The sequence below is a fragment of the Schistocerca serialis genome, chromosome 9 (assembly GCF_023864345.2).
Source record: "Schistocerca serialis cubense isolate TAMUIC-IGC-003099 chromosome 9, iqSchSeri2.2, whole genome shotgun sequence".
NCBI classification, from domain to species: domain Eukaryota; kingdom Metazoa; phylum Arthropoda; class Insecta; order Orthoptera; family Acrididae; genus Schistocerca; species Schistocerca serialis.
Genome location: NC_064646.1, coordinates 324,105,662 through 324,120,204, shown reverse-complemented (window position 1 = coordinate 324,120,204; position 14,543 = coordinate 324,105,662).

The window sequence follows — 14,543 nt, the reverse complement described above, 5'->3', positions numbered from 1 at the left end:
AAATACCCTCAGACTTCAAGAAGAATATAATAATTTCAATCCCAAAGAAAGCAGGTGTTGACAGATGTAAAAATTACCGAACTACCAGTTCAATAAGTCACAGCTGCAAAATACTAACGCGAATTCTTTACAGACGAATGGAAAAACTGGTAGAAGCGGACCTCGGGGAAGATCAGTTTGGATTCCGTAGAAATGTTGGAACACGTGAGGCAATACTAACCTTACGACTTATCTTAGAAGAAAGATTAAGAAATGGCAAACCTACGTTTCTAGCATTTGTAGACTTAGAGAAAGCTTTTGACAATGTTAACTGGAATACTCTCTTTCAAATTCTGAAGGTGGCAGGGGTAAAATACAGGGAGCGAAAGGCTATTTACAATTTGTACAGAAACCAGATGGCAGTTATGAGAGTCGAGGGGCATGAAAGGGAAGCAGTGGGTGGGAAAGGAGTGAGACAGGGTTGTAGCCTGTCCCCGATGTTATTCAATCTGTATATTGAGCAAGCAGTGAAGGAAACAAAAGAAAAATTCGGAGTAGGTATTAAAATTCATGGAGAAGAAGTAAAAACTTTGAGGTTCGCCGATGACATTGTAATTCTGTCAGAGACAGCAAAGGACTTGGAAGAGCAGTTGAACGGAATGAACAGTGTCTTGAAAGGAGGATATAAGATGAACATCAACAAAAGCAAAACAAGGATAATGGAATGTAGTCAAATTAAATCGGGTGATGCTGAGGGAATTAGATTAGGAAATGAGACACTTAAAGTAGTAAAGGAGTTTTGCTATTTGGGGAGCAAAATAACTGATGATAGTCGAAGTAGAGAGGATATAAAATGTAGACTGGCAATGGAAAGGAAAGCGTTTCTGAAGAAGAGAAATTTGTTAACATCGAGTATAGATTTAAGTGTCAGGAAGTCGTTTCTGAAAGTATTTGTATGGAGTGTAGCCATGTATGGAAGTGAAACATGGAAGATAACTAGTTTGGACAAGAGGAGAATAGAAGCTTTCGAAATGTGGTGCTACAGAAGAATGCTGAAGATAAGGTGGGTAGATCACGTAACTAATGAGGAGGTATTGAATAGGATTGGGGAGAAGAGAAGTTTGTGGCACAACGTGACTAGAAGAAGGGATCGGTTGGTAGGACATGTTTTGAGGCATCAAGGGATCACAAATTTAGCATTGGAGGGCAGCGTGGAGGGTAAAAATCGTAGAGGGAGACCAAGAGATGAATACACTAAGCAGATTCAGAAGGATGTAGGTTGCAGTAGGTACTGGGAGATGAAGAAGCTTGCACAGGATAGGGTAGCATGGAGAGCTGCATCAAACCAGTCTCAGGACTGAAGACCACAACAACAACAACAACAACAACAACAGCAATAGGGTACTTAGTACTCCTCACTCCCCCACATATCGTATAATAGCAGAGATCTTTCGTTTAGCTCACCCTGCTAGGATATCCACATCCCGTAGTTACCGCGTAGCAGGTGTCTTTCTCTTGGCTCACCCTGCCAGGAATTTTATTCAATTTTAGTAGGTATCTTTCAAAGGGAACGTAGCGTCTTGACTTAATTGTGATATATATGATCGCTATTTTTATTAACGTGCATTTTCTCAAACTATCTTGCCTAGTAATAATGAGGAACAACCAGACAGGCAAGGAACCTGTGCCGGTCGTGGTGGCCGAGCGGTTCTAGGTGCTTCAGTCCGGAACCGCGCGACTGCTACGGTCGCAGGTCCGAATCCTGCCTCGGGCATGGATGTGTGTGATGTCCTTAGGTTTAAGTAGTTCTAAGTTCTAGAGGACTGATGACCTCAGATGTTAAGTCCCATAGTGCTCAAGGACACTGAACCATTTTTGAAAGGGACCTGCGTTGTTCTGAACTCAAGGCCCATGTAACGGCCCGTTTGATATTCCTATTTCTTTGAACAGAATGGCTGTAACATGTGTCTTGTCTACCACACCATTCTTCTTTCCCTTCTCACTGATTACTAGGAGGCATAATATACAATATATGCCTAGCTGTTAAGTTTAGTAAAGTCATGCTATATCGATGCATTCTCACTACGAGTCTTCAAAGATCTGGGTTTGAGATAGCTGTGCGGCTTCTTGAAGGAACTTGCCGTCGGAACAGTTGAATTTAGTGAATGACGCGAAGTCCTCTGGTGGCATCTGTGGCAGAGCGACAGCGAGCGCTGGAGAGATTGGACATCGAGGTGGCGCACTGGCAAGAGGTTTAAAAAAAGTGTGTCGTCCTCCACCGAGACATGAGTGGCTCGCAGCATGCTGTGTGTGGTCATCTAAAAACATTGTCAATTTGATACCACATCTTCGAGTTGTCTTAGAGTAATCTCCCTGTTCTCTTCGCATTGGCCGATAGCTGCCCAGATGCTGCAAATGAGTTGCCCACATGTCACCCGCGAATTCCGCACGAATTCACCACGAACTGCCCACTTGTTGCACATGAGTTCACCACGAGTTCTCCACGATCTCCTTACGAGTTCCTCAAGAGTTCCCCACTAGTTGCCAACAAGCTACCCACGAGTTCTATGCGAGTTGCCGTCGAGTTTCTTACGGGTTGCTCACAGGCTGCCCACGAGTGGCACAGAGAACTCCACAATGGTCTACGAGTGTCTGCTTCCTGTACGATGCCCTAAAGGCCAGCGTCACTCAAACGATCTTGGAACCTGGGGTGAGTTAACTACTTTCTTTGGCATTTTGTAAGAATATGATCATTAGTGGACATGTGTTTTACTTAGACATCATTCATAAGAGTGAGAACAGTGTTTACCGTACTGGTAATAAATGTGATTTTGATTCTGTCCTGTCAGTGTGTAGCTGTGTAGCCATCTTCATAAAATGAGTCAATAACTTTGCGTACAATAGGCACATGGCGGCGACAATCACACCAAAAGTGTACCAGAAATGCTTGGAAAATTTAAACTGGAATATTTGGAGGAGACGTGAGGTAGTTCTCGTGCAACCCTGTGGGTACATTTAGAGTAGCAGTAGTCAAGAAATCCTGTGCGATTATTCTGCTTCCTCCGTCTTGTATCTCACGTAGAGAACATGAGTATAAGGCAAGGGAGCTTAGGTCGCTTACAGAGGTATGAAGACAGCCATTTTGCCGTATTTATTACGCGAATAGACTGCGACAGAAATCTACTAGTCTTAGTACGAAGTGCTCTACACCAAATACTTTTCAGTGGCTTGAGAAATGCACACCACATCAGTCGGAAGAGTTACAAGACTGGATTAACAAAAAGAAGAGAGAAACGTTAGGTAAGCGATTTTTAAGGTTCAGGGCTTCCACATACACTACTATCAATTTAGCACAACGCACAGAATATCCATACTGCCATATGAAACTGTCAGAAAAGTCCTTCATCGAGATTTTGTCCAACTTACGTGTCACATTAGCGTGAATGTCGGTTATGTCATCAAAGAGTTGACCCTTGATATGAATTTCAGCACTTTGTCCTTATGTGGTTAGTTCGTACTGACAACACCATGTCTCATTGTCCGTCACGATTTTTTCCCGAAAACAGTTTTCTGCGGCTTGCTTGTCAATCACGTCGCGGCAGGTGTCCACGCATCGTTGTTTATGTTCAGGAGTGCAGATATGCGGGAAAACCTAGCACACACTTTTCTCTTCTTCGAAAATTCTGTTGAATGTGTTGAACACGTGATCTGGAGACGCTGCAACATTGCGATTTGTCACACAACAACGCTGACATACTACATTTAACACTGCCCGCTCGCAATTGACTGGTCGAATGCACATCTGTTGTTTACATAGCCAAGGTTCCAACGTAGTTACAGCTTCAGCGTCGCTCATAGGCTATGAATAAAATCAGTTTCGTAACATTTTGGACGGACAGTAACACTTGCTTCTTCTATCCACCTCACTTACTTGGAAAGTTCCAGTGAATGTCAACCTTGCATCTCTTTTACTTTGCGATTAGATTGAAATCATTTTCCTTTAAATGTGAACATTTTGCATTAGAGATAACCGAGAGTATTATGAACATCAACTGAAATACACAAACAACTATCCATTCTCTTTTATGTATCTTTCCCGTTCGCCTTTCGGATGACTGTACAAAGGATTTATCTAAAATAACCAAACATAAACTGAACAGCCAAAGAAATTGGTACACCTGCCTAAAATTGTGTAGGGCCCCCGCGGGCACGCAGAAGCGCCGCAACGTGACGTGGCATGGACTCGACTAATGTCTGAAGTAGTGCTGGAGGGAACTGACACCATGATTCTTGCAAGGCTGTCCATAAATCCGTAAGACTACGAGGGGATGGACATCTCTTCTGAATAGCAAGTTGCAAGACATCCCCGATATGCTCAATAATGTTCATGTCTCGGGAGTCTGGTGGCCAGCGGAACTGCTTAAACTCAGAAAAGTGTTCCCGGAGCCACTCTACAGAAATTCTGGAAGGGTGGGGGTGTCGCACTGTTCTGCTGGAATTTCCCAAGTCCTTCGGAATACACAATGGACATGAATGGGTTCAGGTGATCAGACAAGGTGCTTACGTATGTGCCACCTGTCAGAGTCGTATCTAGACATATAAGGGGTCTCATGTCACTCCTACTGCACAGACCCCATACCATTACAGAGCCTCCACCAGCTTGAACAGTCCCCTGATTACATGCAGGATTCGTGTATTAATGAGAGTGTCTCCATACCCGTACGCGTCCATCTGCTCGATACAATTCGAAACGAGACTCGTCCGACCAGGCAACATGTTTCCAGTGATCAACAGTCCAATATTGGTGTTGACGGGTCCAGGCAAGGCGTACTGGAGTAGGCCTTCGACTACGAGAGCTCATATCGATGATGTTTCGTTGAATGGTCTGCCCGCTGACACTTGTTGATGGCCCAGCATTGAAATCTGCAGCATCTTGCGTAAGGCCTGCACTTCTGTCACGCTGAACGATTCTCTTCTGTCGTCGTTGGTGCCGTACTTGCAGGTTCTTTTTCCGGCCGCAGCGATGTCGCAGATTTGATATTTCACCAGATTTCTGATATTCACGGCACACTCGTGAAATAGTCGTACGGGAAAATTCCCACTACATCGGTACCTCGGAGATGCTATGTCCCATCACTCGGGCGCCGACTATAATCTTGATAATCTGCCATTGTAGCAGCAGTAACCGATCTAACAACTGCGCCAGGCACTTGTCTTATATAGGCGTTTCCGACCGCAGCGCCGTATTATGCCTGTTTCCATATCTCCACATTTGAATACTCTTGCTTACACCAGTTTCTTTGGCGCTTCAGTGTAGAACTCTTTATATTTTCTATGGCACCGTCCAACAACAGAGAATGAAAATCGAATTTTACACATGCCTCTAAGTTATGTAGGCGAACAATAATTTCCCTCAGCTATCTATCCATCTGCAAATTCGTCACCTACCCTACAATAATTAAACAGCCTCTCCACAACTTCCATCCTTCTCTCTCTCTCTCTCTCTCTCTCTCTCTCTCTCTCTCTCTCTCTCTCACTCACACACACTCTCTCTCTCTCTCTCTCTCACTCACACACACACACACACACACACTCTCTCTCTCTCTCTCTCTCTCTCTCTCTCTCTCTCTCTCTCTCTCTCTCTCTCTCACACACACACACACACACACACACACACACACACACACACACACACAAGTGCGCACGCTCGCACGATCTACCACACACAAAAACAAACATACACAGTAATTTATAATCTCTGCCGGTTTCAGTCCAAGAGTGTATAAATGGAAAACGACATACTGAAGCTGTGACCAATAAACGGTATTTGCTCCAGTTCCATTACGTTTGCTAACGGTGAGGATCAGCTAAGCACTAAGCGTTTATCATCTCCGATTCTTCTAGTATTTCACAAAAATTTTGTAACACCGTGACGTACTTGTGGCGTCCCCTCGGATCGCTGTTAGTATGTGAGCGGGACACCACTGCCCCTTCACAGCCGCCGCCGATGTCATAGCGTTGCCTCGTCAGATGGAACCTTGCCTATTGCCTCGCCGGTCCCGACAGCCTCGCCGTGTTCAAAGCCACTCCGATGCGCACAGTAGGCGTTCGCCGCAGCCCTTTAGAAATTCCACGTACAGGCTCTTCCGATCTGCATACAATGGCAGCCCGCGTTCAGATCTGTGTGTCGTGGTGCCTGGTGGCCTTCGCCACGGGCCTCTTCTGTTCTGGCGGTCACAGAAAGTCGTCAGAGTGCTACGGCCGCCAAAGGGCATTCAGCGCGTTGTGTGCGCGCTAAGCTTTTGTACTGCAGAACTTGTCTCGATCGAGGGACGTTTGCTTCACCTTCATCAGCGTACACCCGCGTTCTACACTCACGTGCTGAGCGGTATTTGTTTACAAAGCAGGAAAGAACAGTGACATTACATTACGTTTGTGAACCTCGAAAATATGTTTGGCACAGAGATACAATAAATCCAGTTATAAGCCAGTAGAAAAGTGGTTCCGTTTCTTTAAAAGATACCAGCTGCCCCATTCTACCTTCCTCAGCACCTTTAAAAATTTTTCCAAAAATTTTGTCTTGTGAACATATTCGCGCTTTTTTTAGCATGCAGCTCACCTCAAACTTGTACAAGTGCCCCTAACTGTAAGTCACTCGCACCCGCTAATCCATCGCTGTAAGTCGCTTGTATCCATCCGCTCCCAGCTGCTTTTCTCACTCACTCATTCGGCCTAACTTACTATATCTTTGTATATCTCTGTCGCTGTCTCTTGTCATAGCTTCAGCCCCATTCGTTCTGTCCTACTACTACAGTCTCCTCTCACTTTTACGGTCTCCCTCTTTCTCTCTCTTACTGCTAATGTCTCATTCCTTGCTTCCTACTTCTGCTGTCTATCTCTCTCTTCCTCGTTGTTATTATCATACACTGTCTCTCAGTTCTCACCCACTTCCACTTTCTCTTTCTCTTTATTCCCCCTCTCCTCCCCCCCCCCCCCTCCGCCACTGTCTCCTTCACTTTCCTAGCTCTATTCTCTCACTGTCAACTATATTCCACTGCCACTGCGTTCCTCACTTTCTCTCACAATGACATCGTCTCTTTCGCTCTTTCTATAACACAACCATTGTCTACTATCCTCTAGTATTTCTTTTCAGTCTCTTTGCATTGCCACTGTCTTCTCTCTAACCCGAATCCTGCCTCGGGCATGGATGTATGTGATGTCCTTACGTTAGTTAGGTTTAAGTAGTTCTAAGTTCTAGGGGACTGATGATCTCAGATGTTAAGTCCCATAGTGCTCAGAGGCATTTGAACCATTTTTTTCTTCTCTCTCAGCAACATCGGATTCCAAAATTTATCGGAAAATTTCAAAGGTGCTGAGGAAGGTAGAATGAGGCTGCTGGTGCCCCCCTTTTCAGTCACAGTGTTTTAAAAAAAAACGGGAACATATCCGCATTTTGTGTGCTCCGATATGAGCATTTTTCCGCTGGTTCCTTTCTATTTGCTGCTATAGCAGAGCATGTAACTCATATGAAATGTAATGTATCGGTCAATCAAATTTAGATAGTTTATTTATGAGAAATTTAAAAAAACGCAAAATTAATTTTACACCTCAGACCGGATTTTAGACACAAAAAAATTGCATTTGCTTCAGTACTGCAACAAGAAGTTCCCAGGTGATGATGGGGACACTTTACAACATATTTCTCCACGCCACTTCTGTGGTGTCACCGCCAGACACCACACTTGCTAGGTGGTAGCCTTTAAATCGGCCGCGGTCCGTTAGTATACGTCGGACCCGCATGTCGCCACTATCAGTGATTGCAGACCGAGCGCCGCCACACTGCAGGTCTAGAGAGACTTTCTAGCACTCGCCCAGTTGTACAACCAACTTTGCTAGCGATGGTTCACTGACAAAATACGCTCTCATTTGTCGAGACGATAGTTAGCATAGCCTTCAGCTACGTCATTTGCTATGACCTAGCAAGGCGCCAGTACCAGTTACTGTTGATACTGTAATCATGTACCGTCAAGAGCGACGCTCATCATTAATGGATTAAAGTTAAGTATTCCACCAGCTACGTCCGTTTTTCTAAAGTCTAAATTCCTTGTCCTGTTCCAGACCTCACGCCAGCCTGCGTGAGCTAAAACGCGTGCCTTTCGGCTTCCTCTAGTACCCGGTGTTGGCTCTCCTGCCAACCCACAACAACTTCACTTTACAAGCTACGTTTCGCCTCTCACCGGATTTTACTTGTACATGTAGGATAATTCTGCACCTCTATATCTCGTAAAGGATAAAGACATGAAAAACATTTTCAAGGTTGTTTGATATCGGAATCTTAGGAATATATCGTAAAAATTACAGCCATTTTCTGTGCACAGCCATCTCGAAATCCGTGGCTTGGTTTTCGTACCCAAAAAACAAGTTTCTTGGGTCTTTCTCGATAAGAGATAGAGTACTTGAAAAAAGTCTAGAGAATATGCCATTAAAATTTGAGCAATTTGCTCCGGTTATTTATTATTTAGATTTCGCCTCATACCGGATTTTACTTGTAGAAGTAGGATAACTTTGAACCTGTGTCTTGGAGTGAAGTACCAAGAAAATTTTCAAGCTTGTCCGAGATCGGGCTGTTAGAACTACATCGTAAGAATTTCAGGCTTTGGCTGGTCACAGTCGCCTTGGAATAGTCTGCTCGGTTTCGGTCCACTGTTAACGCTGAAAATATAACAAAAACCCTTTCTATGGATTTTTGCGTGGAAATGCCCATGAACAAATGGTGCCGTGATAAGTCCTACCAAGCTCACCGTTGACCACATCAACCGAAAAAAAAACCTCTAACCGATTTGCTCCATTTGTCTAAACAGGAGGAAGTGTGTAACCATTTTGATCCTGTACTGTAGAATCGTGACAATAAGACAAATGGTCCAAGGGCTATCCAAAACACTTGACCCTAACTTTGCATCACCAGTGGAACCCGAGGTGTGAGCTGTTCTACTGCATACCAACAAATACGTTTATTACATTTTTTTCTTATTGTCGAGAATTCAAGGCTGACAGAAAACAAAAAAATTATCATTTCTGTCTAAATTCTTTTTCACTTGACCCTCAAACGGTAGTTCGGCTATTGATGTACACATCTGTAACCCCTAGATTGCAAACTTGCTGGAATTGTACTTACTGGCTTCTTCCTCAAGTACAGGACTTGTTGACCTGGAAAAAGCGTTCCACAGTGTAAAATGGTGCAAGATGTCCGAAATTCTAAGAAAAACAGGAGCAAGCTCTACGGAAACACGAGAATATACGAGTAAAATATGTACAAGAATCGAGAAGGAACAAAAAGATAGGAAGTGGTCGGATTGAGAAGGATGTAAACCAGCGATGCAGCCTTTCGCCTCTTCTGTTTATACATTGAAGAAGGAATCACGGAAATAAAAAAGAGGTTCAAGAGTAGGATTAAAATTCAAGGGGTAAAAATGACAATGGCAAGATTCGCTGATGACATGGCTACTCTCGGTGAAGGTGAACAAAAATTACAAAAAACGTTGAATGGAATGAACAGACTAATAGGTACAGAGTGTGGACCTAGAGTAAACAGAGGAAAGACTAAAGTAATGAGCATAACGATAAACTTAACATCAAATCTACTGATCACAAAGTAGACGAAGTTAAGGAATTATATTATCTTGCAAGAAAAATAACCCATGGCGGACGAGGCAAGGAAGACATAAAAATCAGATTATCTCAGGCACAGACGACGTGCGGGGCAAAAGAAATCTACTAGGATCAAACATAGGCCTTACTTTGAGGATGAAATTTCTCAGAAACAGCGTTTGGAGCACAGCATTGTACGAGGGTAGAATGAAAAGTAATGCCTCCACCTTCGTTAATTGGTTTTGGCTAGGAATGTTTTAATAAATCAAACACAGAAATAATCCTTAGAATGTGATGTTTAATTACCAATATTAGCCGGCCGCGGTGGTCTCGCGGTTAAGGCGCTCAGTCCGGAACCGCGCTGCTGCTAGGGTCGCAGGTTCGAATCCTGCCTCGGGCATGGATGTGTGTGATGTCCTTAGGTTAGTTAGGTTTAAGTAGTTCTAAGTTCTAGGGAACTGATGACCACAGATGTTAAGTCCCATGGTGCTCAGAGCCATTTGAACCATTTTTTTTTTACCAATATTCACTTATCCACATAAACACCAGCCAATTAGATACATTTCTGCCAACGCTCAACAAATTTTCTGAAGCCGTCACGGAAGAAGTCGACATTGTTTCCACAACCACAGTCTCACAGTTCTCTGAACGCCTTCATCAGAAGCATAATCATGTCCCCGCAGGTCGTCTTTCATTACCGGGAACATATGGAAGGCAGATGGTTCTAAATCTGGACTGTATGGAGGATGCCGTACGGTGGTGAGATTCAGTCTCTGAAGTTCTGCTGCGGTGGCACTTGAAGTGTATGATTTGGCATTATCATACTGCAGGAAAACATTTCCCTTTTCCCTTCGGATCTTTGTTAGCCGTCGATTGTGCTTGCAATTTCTCTCTGAGCGATACGACGATCGTCCTGAATCATTCTGTCAACATTTCGCTTGTGAAACTCGGTGGTTGCAGTCACAAGACGTCTGACTCAGTGTTTGCCACTCAGGTCAGATGTTCCCGCCTCAACATCTTTAAACTTATTCACTCAACGACGGACAGCACTCACATCAACACAGCCACCATAAACTGCTTTCTTTCTCTGATGAATCTCCTTTAGGGTGACACCTTCTGCTGTCAAGAATTCAATGGCTGCACGTTGCTTAAATCGCATTGAACGACCGTCTGTGCAGGGTTCCATACTTTACACTGTAACAACACAACCGTTCAATGCTAAGCCGCTAAGGCTTCCCGCCAAGTGGAGCTGTAGAGAAGAGGCTACGGAGCAAACCAGTACCTGCCGCATACCAATGCTGCCAACTGTTGAAGAGCTACGAAGGTGGAGGCATTACTTTTCAGTCAACCCTCGTATGTTAGTGGGTCATGGACTGTGGGAAAATCGGAACAGAAGAGAATCGAAGCGGCTGAAATGCTGTGCTACAGAAGAAAGTTGAAAATTAGGTGGACCGGTAAGGTAAGGAATGAGATGGTTCTCCGCAGAATAGGCGGCGGAAGGAGAATATGGAAAACACTGAAAGGGATTGAAAAGCATTGGTGCGTGGCCGAAACACCGGGGCTGTAGTACCCAATTGTAGCACGATTCTTCTCCTCGTCTGTGGGCGCAGAGCACGGGACATCAGTTGTACCTTCCTGCCTTCACGGGAAACGAGCGCTCAGGGACCGTGAAGCTGCTCGCATCGTGCGCAGGATGACAGTCTCTCTGAGAAAACCAACGGGCAGCTGTAACTAAACAGCGAGCAGAGTCCCACGATCAACGACAAAATGTACCGCTGGCGGTTACTGACCTCGCTATTCCGACTTCGTGAGTTAAGCATTGTGAGGTAGGCAGTTTGAATGTCGGGTAGTTATCCTTTTGTGCCTTCCCATAGTTTCCTATAAAAATAAGACGTCCGCTCGTAACAGGAATATTGTACTTCCATTGTTGTAAACTCCGATTCGCGCGAATTTTTCGTTGTAATGTTGATAAACATACAGTGTTAGCTATATCACATATTTAGCCTGTTGTGCGGGTATCTCGCGCAACGACTTCAAACAACATGTGGTAAGATTCATCAGAATTTCCTCCTTTGTCACCTTTATCTGCTCTCTATGGTTCAGTGCCCTCCCTCCAGCTTCATTGGATTTCTGTCTCTCTAGCTATGGTTGCCATACAAGTGCTTTTTGTTGATTATCATTACATGTGTGATCATGCGAAAAGTAGCGACGCGCCACTAGATGTGGAATGTCTTTCAAACTGTGTGGCAATTTTTGTGTTATCCAAGTGGGAGGGACTTGGCATGATTGAACAAGGCTGGCAAAAGCTGCTAATCTATCAGCAATTAGAACTTTTGACCGTACAAATATTGGTAGGAATTTTGTAACACCATTCGTAACGGCGAGTGCCTCTTTTTCAAGCTGGCTTTAGTTAGAATGCGCTTTGTTAGCAGTTTTTGAGGCAAAAGCAATAGGTCTATCAGAAGAACCAGTTGTGTGGGAGAGCACAATTACGATCCAGTAAGAAGATTCGTTCACATATGATACTAAATGCTTAGCCAGGTATGAAGGAATCAAACAATGTGCCCTTTAATTGTTGAAGTGCGTTCTGACATTAGTTGGATCAACCAAAAAGAGCATTTTTCCGGTGCAGCCCGTGGAGTGGTGCAACACTTTGTGCCCTGTTAGCAGTAAGTTTGATGTAATATGTGAGCTTCCCCATGACCGATTCGAGCTCCTTAACATTACAAGGCACCGCCAGATTTCTAATCACAGACAAGCGCGATGTAGCAGGATTAAAACCCTGTGCATTAATTACGTGACCTAATTGGTTCATCTCTTCTTGGAAAAGAGGCATTTTTCTTTTTTGCACTTTAGGCCAGCCGCAGGAAGAACTTGAAACAAGATGTCTAAATTTGCTAAATGCTCAGCAGGTGTACGAGCCGCGACGACACTGTCGTCTAAATAGATTGTACAGAAAAGGACTTTCGCCGTTAACTGTTCCAGGAAGCGTTCAAAACGTTCAGGAGCTCAAGCAATTTCAGTGGTAGTCATTGAAACTGGAACAAACCAAGGTGAGTGTTTATCACAAAGTATTGCTTTGACTGCTCGTCCAACGGTAACTGTAAATATGCCTCACGCAAATCAGTCTTGGAAAAGTCTTTGCCCTGTCGCAATCTGTCGATCAGTTCCTCCGGACGTGGAAGAGGAAAAGAATCCACAATAGTTTGCGGGTTTACTGTTGCCTTGAAGTCAGTACACAACCATAAACCACGTGAAGGCTTCTTGAGAATACTAAGGGTGATGTCCATTGGCTTGCAGAAACGGGATGGATAACTCCGGTGTCCTTTCACCTTTGCAGCTGTAGAGCAGCTTCCTCACGTTTTGCATGAGGGAATGGCCGTGTGTGTGAAAAAATTGCGGTTGCGCATTGTCCTTGACAATAATGTTCGCACGAAAGTCTTAAGCCCTTGCTAAACCTGGTTCAAACAGTTCCTTCTGCTTACTACACAATTCATATCATTAGTAGAAAGGACTAATACGCTTAAAAGTGGAGCACTGAAACATTGAAAAGAAAAAAAAGAAAAACAAAAAGGAAAACGATGCAACATGAACGAATTATCCGAATGCGACGGAAATCGGTAGATATAATGTACATGTGCAGACAAACAAACGATTGCCGGCCGAAGTGGCCGTGCGGTTAAAGGCGCTGCAGTCTGGAACCGCAAGACCGCTACGGTCGCAGGTTCGAATCCTGCCTCGGGCATGGATGTTTGTGATGTCCTTAGGTTAGTTAGGTTTAACTAGTTCTAAGTTGATGGGGACTAATGACCTCAGCAGTTGAGTCCCATAGTGCTCAGAGCCATTTGAACCAAACAAACGATTAAAGTTTCAGAAACATCGGATTAATCAAGAGAAAGGGCCTCACAAAGTGAGGAAGTCAACAACGCGTGGTGTCTCACTGCCAATCAGCGTAGCTCAAAGGAACGTAGACAATACACTGAGTGAACTGCTACAGTATAGTACGGAAGGTAATCGAAAGAAAAACGCTATGAGACGACGAGATGTGACAATTTAAGGAATAGGATAGGAATAACATTGAAGTTACCGCGATTCGTGATATTCCACTGGACATTAAGAACGGCGCTACATTGTTCTTTGTTGTCCCAGGTGAAAATGCACTCGACGGTAGAATAGTAAGCTCTTTGGTATGCTCCAGGAGAAGGCTAAATGGAACTACAACACGTAAAATATTTGTTCGCTTTGTTACACTACAGATATGAAGTTGTACTACTTCATATGTCTATTTGCACGGGAATGTTCTGGGAAATTGCAACACACTCTGAGTATTAAAGTATCATTCGATGCAGACAAATTTACAACATTTTTCACTTGAAGTATGATTGCAATAATGTTCAGATAAAAGTTCTACCTAAGACTTTCAATACACCGACCGCCTATCTAAGATTATGCAGTCTGCTTGATCGGTGGCCGCGAGCTGGGGCGAGCGTTTCTCTGCTCAACCGTAAGTAGACCGTCGATTACGGTGCCGTATTGAAGCTCCAGGAGGCGTGGCTATGCCGGTGTATCTCATTCGTCCCTACGGTATGCGGATCTATCGTTTTCTGTGGTTTTCGTGAGGTGCCAACCTTGCTTTGGCACCGCATTCTCCGGACTACATCACAGTTCTTAACAGAGTGTGTGATCAGCACGGACAGCAATGCGTGCTCTGCAACGTGCATCCACACTGGTCTCCAAGGATATTGAGGATTTGTTGTGGTAAGACGTTCCATTCAACCACCAGCGCGGCTGTCGACTGCTGGATGGTCGATGTACTGCAGTGTGTTTCTCTTTCGTTCCGACGCATCCTCCACCTACATTGCTCGGTGCGATCACGCGTTGTCATCCATTAAAAATGAACTCGGGCCGAATGCGTT